Below are 6,824 nucleotides of genomic sequence, written 5' to 3'. Positions count from 1 at the left end.
AAAGGCCTTTCATCTTGTACTTAACGGTGTATGAAAAATTTTTAGGATACATGTTGGGGCAACATTATGAAATAGGAAGGAAAGAATAAGCCATTTATTACTTGAGCAAAAGGTTCACGACTATGTGTCCAAATATTCACTATTAGAAAATATATGTTGGGCACTAGCTTGGATAGCTCACTGGCTTGGACAATACATGTTGTACCATACTGCTTGGCTCATTACGAACTTGAATCCAATTAATTACATCTTTAAAAAACCCTCATTATCAAGTAGAATAGCAATATGGCAAGTGCTACTTTTTTAGTATGATATTTTGTATATGTTCCAAAAGACAATAAAAGGGAGTGCTATTATCAAATTTCTTACAGAGCACGTTCATGAAAATTATGTGCTTGTCACATTCAATTTCCTAGATGAAGACTTAATGTTTGTATTGCACATAGAAGAGGAAAAGCCTATGAAAATACATGGAAGATGTATGTTAATGACGCATCAAATGCTTTGGGGTATGGTATTGGAGTAGTTTTGATATATTTGAAAGGAGATTATTAACCAATCAATGCAAGACTAAGTTTTGATTGCACCAATAATATGGCAGAATATGAAGCAAGTGTTATGGGTATTCAAGCTATTCTTGAAAAGAAAGTCCATGTGTTGACAATTTACAGAAACTTTATCTTGGTCATATACCAGTTGCGAGAAAGATCGAAAATCAAAGATTCAAAGCTAGTTCTATACTAAAAATATATATAAGGATTGATAAAACAATTTAAGAATATTTGGTTTCATCATTTACCCCTGACAATGTTCAAATTTAATGAAAATGTCAAAGTCCAACCCATCAAGTTAAGCTTACGGGGGTGACTAGCTCACTATTTAAATGTTAAGAAAAAAGTTGATGGAAAATTAGAGTACATATCAGAGAATGATAAGAGAACTTTAGGATGACTGGTAATGGGTTTTTTTCTAGATGAAAAATTTTATATAACAAAAGTTGAGACCAAACACTCTTGAGATGTATGAATGCCATTAAAGCTAAAAAGCTACTTGAAGAAATCCATGGAGGTGTTTGTAGAACTTATGCAAATAGCCACATAATGACTAAGCAAATCATGAAAGTGGGATACTATTGGTTAAAAAGAAAAAAAAACTGCATTGAATATGCTAGCAAATGCCACTTATGTCAAGTTTATACAGACAAGATACAAGTTCGTGTAATATCCTCGCATGTTATGTTAATACCTTGGCCTTTCTCTATATAAGGAATGGATGTGATAGGGTTCATTAGGCTAAAAGCTTCTAATGGACATCGATTCATTTTAGTGGTTATCAACTATTTCACTAAGTGGGAAAAGGCAGTTTCATATGCTAATGTGACAAGAAAGATGGTCTACAAGTGCATCAAGAAAGAGATCATATATCGATATAACCTTCTATAAAGGATCAGTTTGGATAATGTTCTGAAGTAGAATAACAAAATGACAAATGAAGTATGTGCTCAATTCAAAATCAAACACCATAATTTGGTACTTTATTGTTTATAGACACTTATTTTTGTCCCGATAATTTTTGGCCATTTGTGAAACCCTTCAAATCCAACCCTGTTCAAGCTGAACACTTCTGTATTTTTAACAAGTTTTTAAAATTAAAATTTGGACCTATTTGACCCAAATGCCCCAATGTTAAATATAGCCAAAATTGGTCAAACAAAGGTAAACATGGTCAAAATTAGTAAAAAATGATCAAAATGGTTAGAACTCGGGTCAATTTTCAAAATTCACAACCAAATTGGGATCAATGTGGTTTTAAATTGAAATTTTTTATTTTTAAAGCATTACAAAATTTTCACACTTTAAAAAGGTAAAATTACTAAAATGGTCTTCAAGGTATTTTCGTAATTTAGCCTTTTCAAAGTTGAATTTTTATGAAAACTTTCATATCATAATTAAATTTTTTTAATGATTTTTGATGCATTAAAAACCCAGATCACACATTGAGACGTGTGAAAGTACAAAAATACCTTTTAGGGGTATTTTCAAAAATTAATCTTCCTAAGGTTGGAATTTTGTAAAAAGCTCTAGATCAGGATTTTATATTATTTAATGATTTTTGAAATATTGATAACCTTGATCATACTTCGAAAAGTGTGAATCACCAAAATACCTTGTAGGGGTATTTTAGAAATTTGACCTTCTCGAGGTCAATTTTTCATGAAACATTTCATATCATGTTTTGATAATATTTGATGATTTTTTATGTAATGCAAACTATAGTAGTATCTTGGGAGGTGTGAAATTACCAAAGTACCCCTTAAGGGTAATTTTATAATTGGCATTTCCCAGGTTGAATTTTCACAAAAATTTTCATATCATAATTTCATATTATTTCTTGATCTTTTATGCTTTAGAATCACAAAAATGAGGAAGGGAGCATTGTTTTCTAAGAAAATAACCTAGAAACTGAAAACTTTGTTATAAGAGCAAAATAGTCTTTTCACTTGGCTTTAATTGCATAAAAAATCCCATCTTTTGTAGTGCATATTCTAGATCATAAATGACATTTATTTACTTTTCATCTTGCAATTTTGGCATTCTCATCACCTTTTCCATAGCATTCTTATATTGGTTTTTACATTTTTTTTCTTTTTTTGAAAGTATTATACTTTATTTTTTTACTCAAAGTTTGGATCAACTTCATCCAATTAATCAATAATTAGATTGAAGCTAGAAAACAAGCAACAACAATCAATAAAATCCACTATTAAAACAAGTTAGAGGTTCGGCGAAGGCCTTTCCCATTATGGCTGAACCTCCTATTGGTTTTTCTTGATAGTTTGGTTGTTTCAAAATGTGGTTTATGATAGCTAGATGATGAATTTGTCAATGTTTTATATGATTCTTGACTAGTTAGTGATAAATGGCAGTGTTTGGTTTATGTCCAAATTGGTCATGATTTCTTTGCTATTTTTAGTTTGTTTTATGCTTGGTAAAATTCTTCTTATGATGTGAATGCCTTTATAAGATGATTTGAAAGGTAAATGATGTATGTTTGGAATGAAAAAATGCATGGGGAAATGCCATGAAGGTTCGGCCATGGTGGTTTCCCTGTTTTGCTGGACCTTGTTATTCTTTTGGTGAGAAATTATTTATTGATTTCACATGTTTGATTGTTGTTTTTGAAATGTTTACTAAGTTTTCAACGTGTTGGATTAATTTTTCAATGAAAAAATGCTAGTTTAATAAATTGTTTGGTTGATCTTAGTGTTTGTTTGCTTGGATTTTAAAGAACAAAAATGGTTGAACATCTTTTAAAAATTTGAGAAATTTTTAAGTTTGATCCCTTTTCCCTTTATTTTTGCATGCACAACTTGTTTGTAATTTAGTTTTGTAAATACCTGGATTTGAAATTAGTTTTGTCCTCATGTCATGCATTTGTTACATGTATTCTTAGTGGCATTTTTCTAATTTGCTCTAGCCTTATGTATTTTTAATTAAACCCCAAACCTTAAATCCTAAACCCCAAATTTGAAACCTAAAACCCTAAACTCTAAAATATAAACACTTTCAAACCCTAAACTCTCACCCAATCATGCATTTGCATTTCATGTATTTTTCTCATTACATGAATTTTTTTATTGTCATGCATTCATTCTTTATCATTCATATTTAAATTGTCATCCATCCATCACAATATTATGTTCATGCATCTCACACATATGTTTTCAAAAAATTGTTCTTAAATAAGATAACATTTCAACTAAATATAGTTATCAAGATTTGGCATAACTATAGGGGAACTCTCGATGATTATCATTTATATGAGGTGTTATCTTGGTTTTATGGGGTAATTTGAAAACTTTTAAATTACAAATATTTTTAAAGCTCAACCTAAATATAGAAGAGTGAAAAGAGTGTCTTGATATTTAAAGTGTTTTGACTTTGATCCAAAAATAAAATGTTTATTTTCAAAAGATTAATTTGTTTTCCAAAAGAAAAGAAAATTCAAGTTTTTGGAATGAATAAGGGAATTAATTCCTAAACACTATAATAGGACCATTTATACCAAAATTCAAGGATAGCATACAATCAATTGGTACCCTATTCACCAAGCACTATAGAGGTACTAATCCTTTTCCAAGCATAATCAACTCCCAAACCCTAAATCTGATTTCGCAGATCGTAAATTTATTCTTTTTATAAAACTTTTAAATCTTTTAAAATGTTTTATTAAATTGAAAAAATTTTTAGGTGGCCAATCACACCCTAAAAAAGATTGGTAGTAACTCATTTTTTTTATTTTTATCGAAAATGCTTTTTTAAACCCCCATTTTTCTAATTCCCCATTTGTATGATGGACAAGCAATTCTAGATCCTGAAATGTTGTGACAACTTAGCAACTCCACTAGGGACATATTTATGGAGAGTCAGCTAAAGAATGATAGCATGTTAACTTAAATTTTCATTTAATGGTCCTAATTAGTGTTTAATCTTAATTCCTTAAATTTGATTTTCTTGTTTTCTTAAAAAGTGAAAATTTTGAAAAAACAAGTAAAAAAAATCAAGAAAAAAAAATCCAAAATGATGTTTTGATTTTAATTTCCTTGTTTCTAAAAAATTAAAAAAAAAGGTGTGCGTGTGTTTTACATTTCATGCATATGTTAATTATGTCATTTATTTTAAATTGTTGTTATTTAGTCTATTTTTAATAATTATGGGGCATTTAGGATAAAGGAGAAAGTGTAAAAGATTTGCATTGCATGCATAAGCTCTATACTCAAATTTTAACCCTTTTTAGGATAAAAGAGCTTCACTTTTGTAAGGTGTAAATCTCCGCAATGGCTAGTGCAACACTCCTACTTAGATTGAATTATTTTTGCTTATAGCCTGTAATGGGTGAGAATTAGGATGTCACACTAGTTTGTGATGGAAGATGATGTAAAAAATAATTTAAAAAATTTTAGATGCATCAATTCCAAGTCAAACATATAGTGAGCCATAGGGAGCCAACCTTAGGTAGAACCATGCCCACCTCCTCTATAGTAATTACCTTAAATAAGTTATATGAAGAAACACTATCTATACTTAGGGGGTCATAATAATGCAAATAAGATTGAAATTTTGAAAAAAAAAAATTCTTTAAAAAAAAATCTTTTGGCATATTGTTTGATTCGCTAAAAAAATCTATTTTTAAATATCTAAAAATTTTTTTAACAATATAAAAATTTTTAAAAACAATTTTTAAAAATTTAAAAAAATTAGAAAAATTTTGGAAAATAAAAATTTTAAAATTAATAAAAATCTAAAAACAATCATAAAAGATACAAAAAAAAAATTTTAATTGTAACATTCAAATAAAATGAAAAGTTTTCATATTTTTACAAATTTTATATTTTTTCAAAAATTTTTAGATTTTTATAATTATCAATTTTCTAAGTTTTTGTGAGTTTTTTAATTTTAAGAAAATTTTATTTTTGTTAAAATTTTAATTTTTTTTTAAATTTTTAAAAATTTTAGAAATTTTTGGATTTTTATTAAAATTTTGAAATTTATTAAATTTATTATGTTTTCATATATATTTTTAAAAAATTTAAATATTTCATTTTTATTTTTTATAATTTTAAAAATATCTTAGATTATTTAAAATTTTTTAATACTTTTAAAATTTTTTGAATTTTTTAGATTTTCCTATTAATATTGACGTGACAATTGATGATGTGACATAGACTAGACTTTTTTAACACATGTCAGCACCTTATTGGTTGTTCATGCTGCGTTGTCAAAGTTAACTCATGATGTTAGTTTTAAGTACCAAAGTGGATGACAAATGAAAATTGAAGTACTGAACTAAAAATTCTATTTCTTTGGGTACCAAATTGAAAATTTTATTTCTTTAGGTACTAAACTGATGGAAATATATAATACAAGGGTCATTTTTATATTTAACCCTTTTTAAAATTTTTAGAAATAACAGCGTTAAGTAAAGAAGATAGAGTTTAACTGGCTATTTTGTTTGCCCATTTGTTTATGGATGACAAGCCATTCTAAAGACTAATTATGTTCCAAGCTTTCTCTACAATGTTTTCCAAAAGTAACTTAAAAGCTTGGCATCACAATTTGAAACAATAGATTTAGGAACTTTATGTAATCTCACAGTCTCCTTGAAGAATAAATCAACAATATGAGTAAAGCATCGTTAGTTTTATGGCATATAACAAAGTGTGACATTTTTAAGAATATATCAACAACTACCATTACTAAATCTTTGCCCCTTTGTGTCCTTGGCAAACCAAGTACAGAATCCATGCTAATATCCACCCATGGCTAGTTTGGAACTAGTAATGGCATATACAGTCCATGCGTACCTTCTTTGCTATTGGCCTTTTTGCAAGTCACACATCTAGAAACAATGTGCTATGCATCATGCTTCATACCTAGCCAATAAAAGTGTTCTTTAAGCAAAAGTCTTCTTTTCTCCAAAATGCCTAGTGAATTTGCCACCATGTGCTTCTCTAACCAATAATTCTCTAAATGATCCACAAGGAATACACAATCTCCCAAACTTAAAAAGATAATCATTATGGCGATAATAACCATTAATAGCACTTTCTTACAAGTCAAGTAAATAGAAAAAAAGTATAGATCATCTATATACTAACTTTTAATCAATTTAAACCCCATTAACTTAGCATTTAGCAAAGAAAACAAAGCGTGCCTCCTTGATATTGCATTTACCACGATGTTAAAGGTTCCTTTATTGAATTTGATAACATAAAGAAAAGTCTCTAAAAATTGCACCCATTTAGCATGCCTCCTACCTAGCTT

The sequence above is a fragment of the Durio zibethinus genome, chromosome 10, assembly GCF_047325235.1.
Source record: "Durio zibethinus cultivar Kanyao isolate XHJ-2024 chromosome 10, ASM4732523v1, whole genome shotgun sequence".
Lineage (NCBI taxonomy): Eukaryota > Viridiplantae > Streptophyta > Magnoliopsida > Malvales > Malvaceae > Durio > Durio zibethinus.
This window is presented reverse-complemented; position numbering follows the sequence as displayed.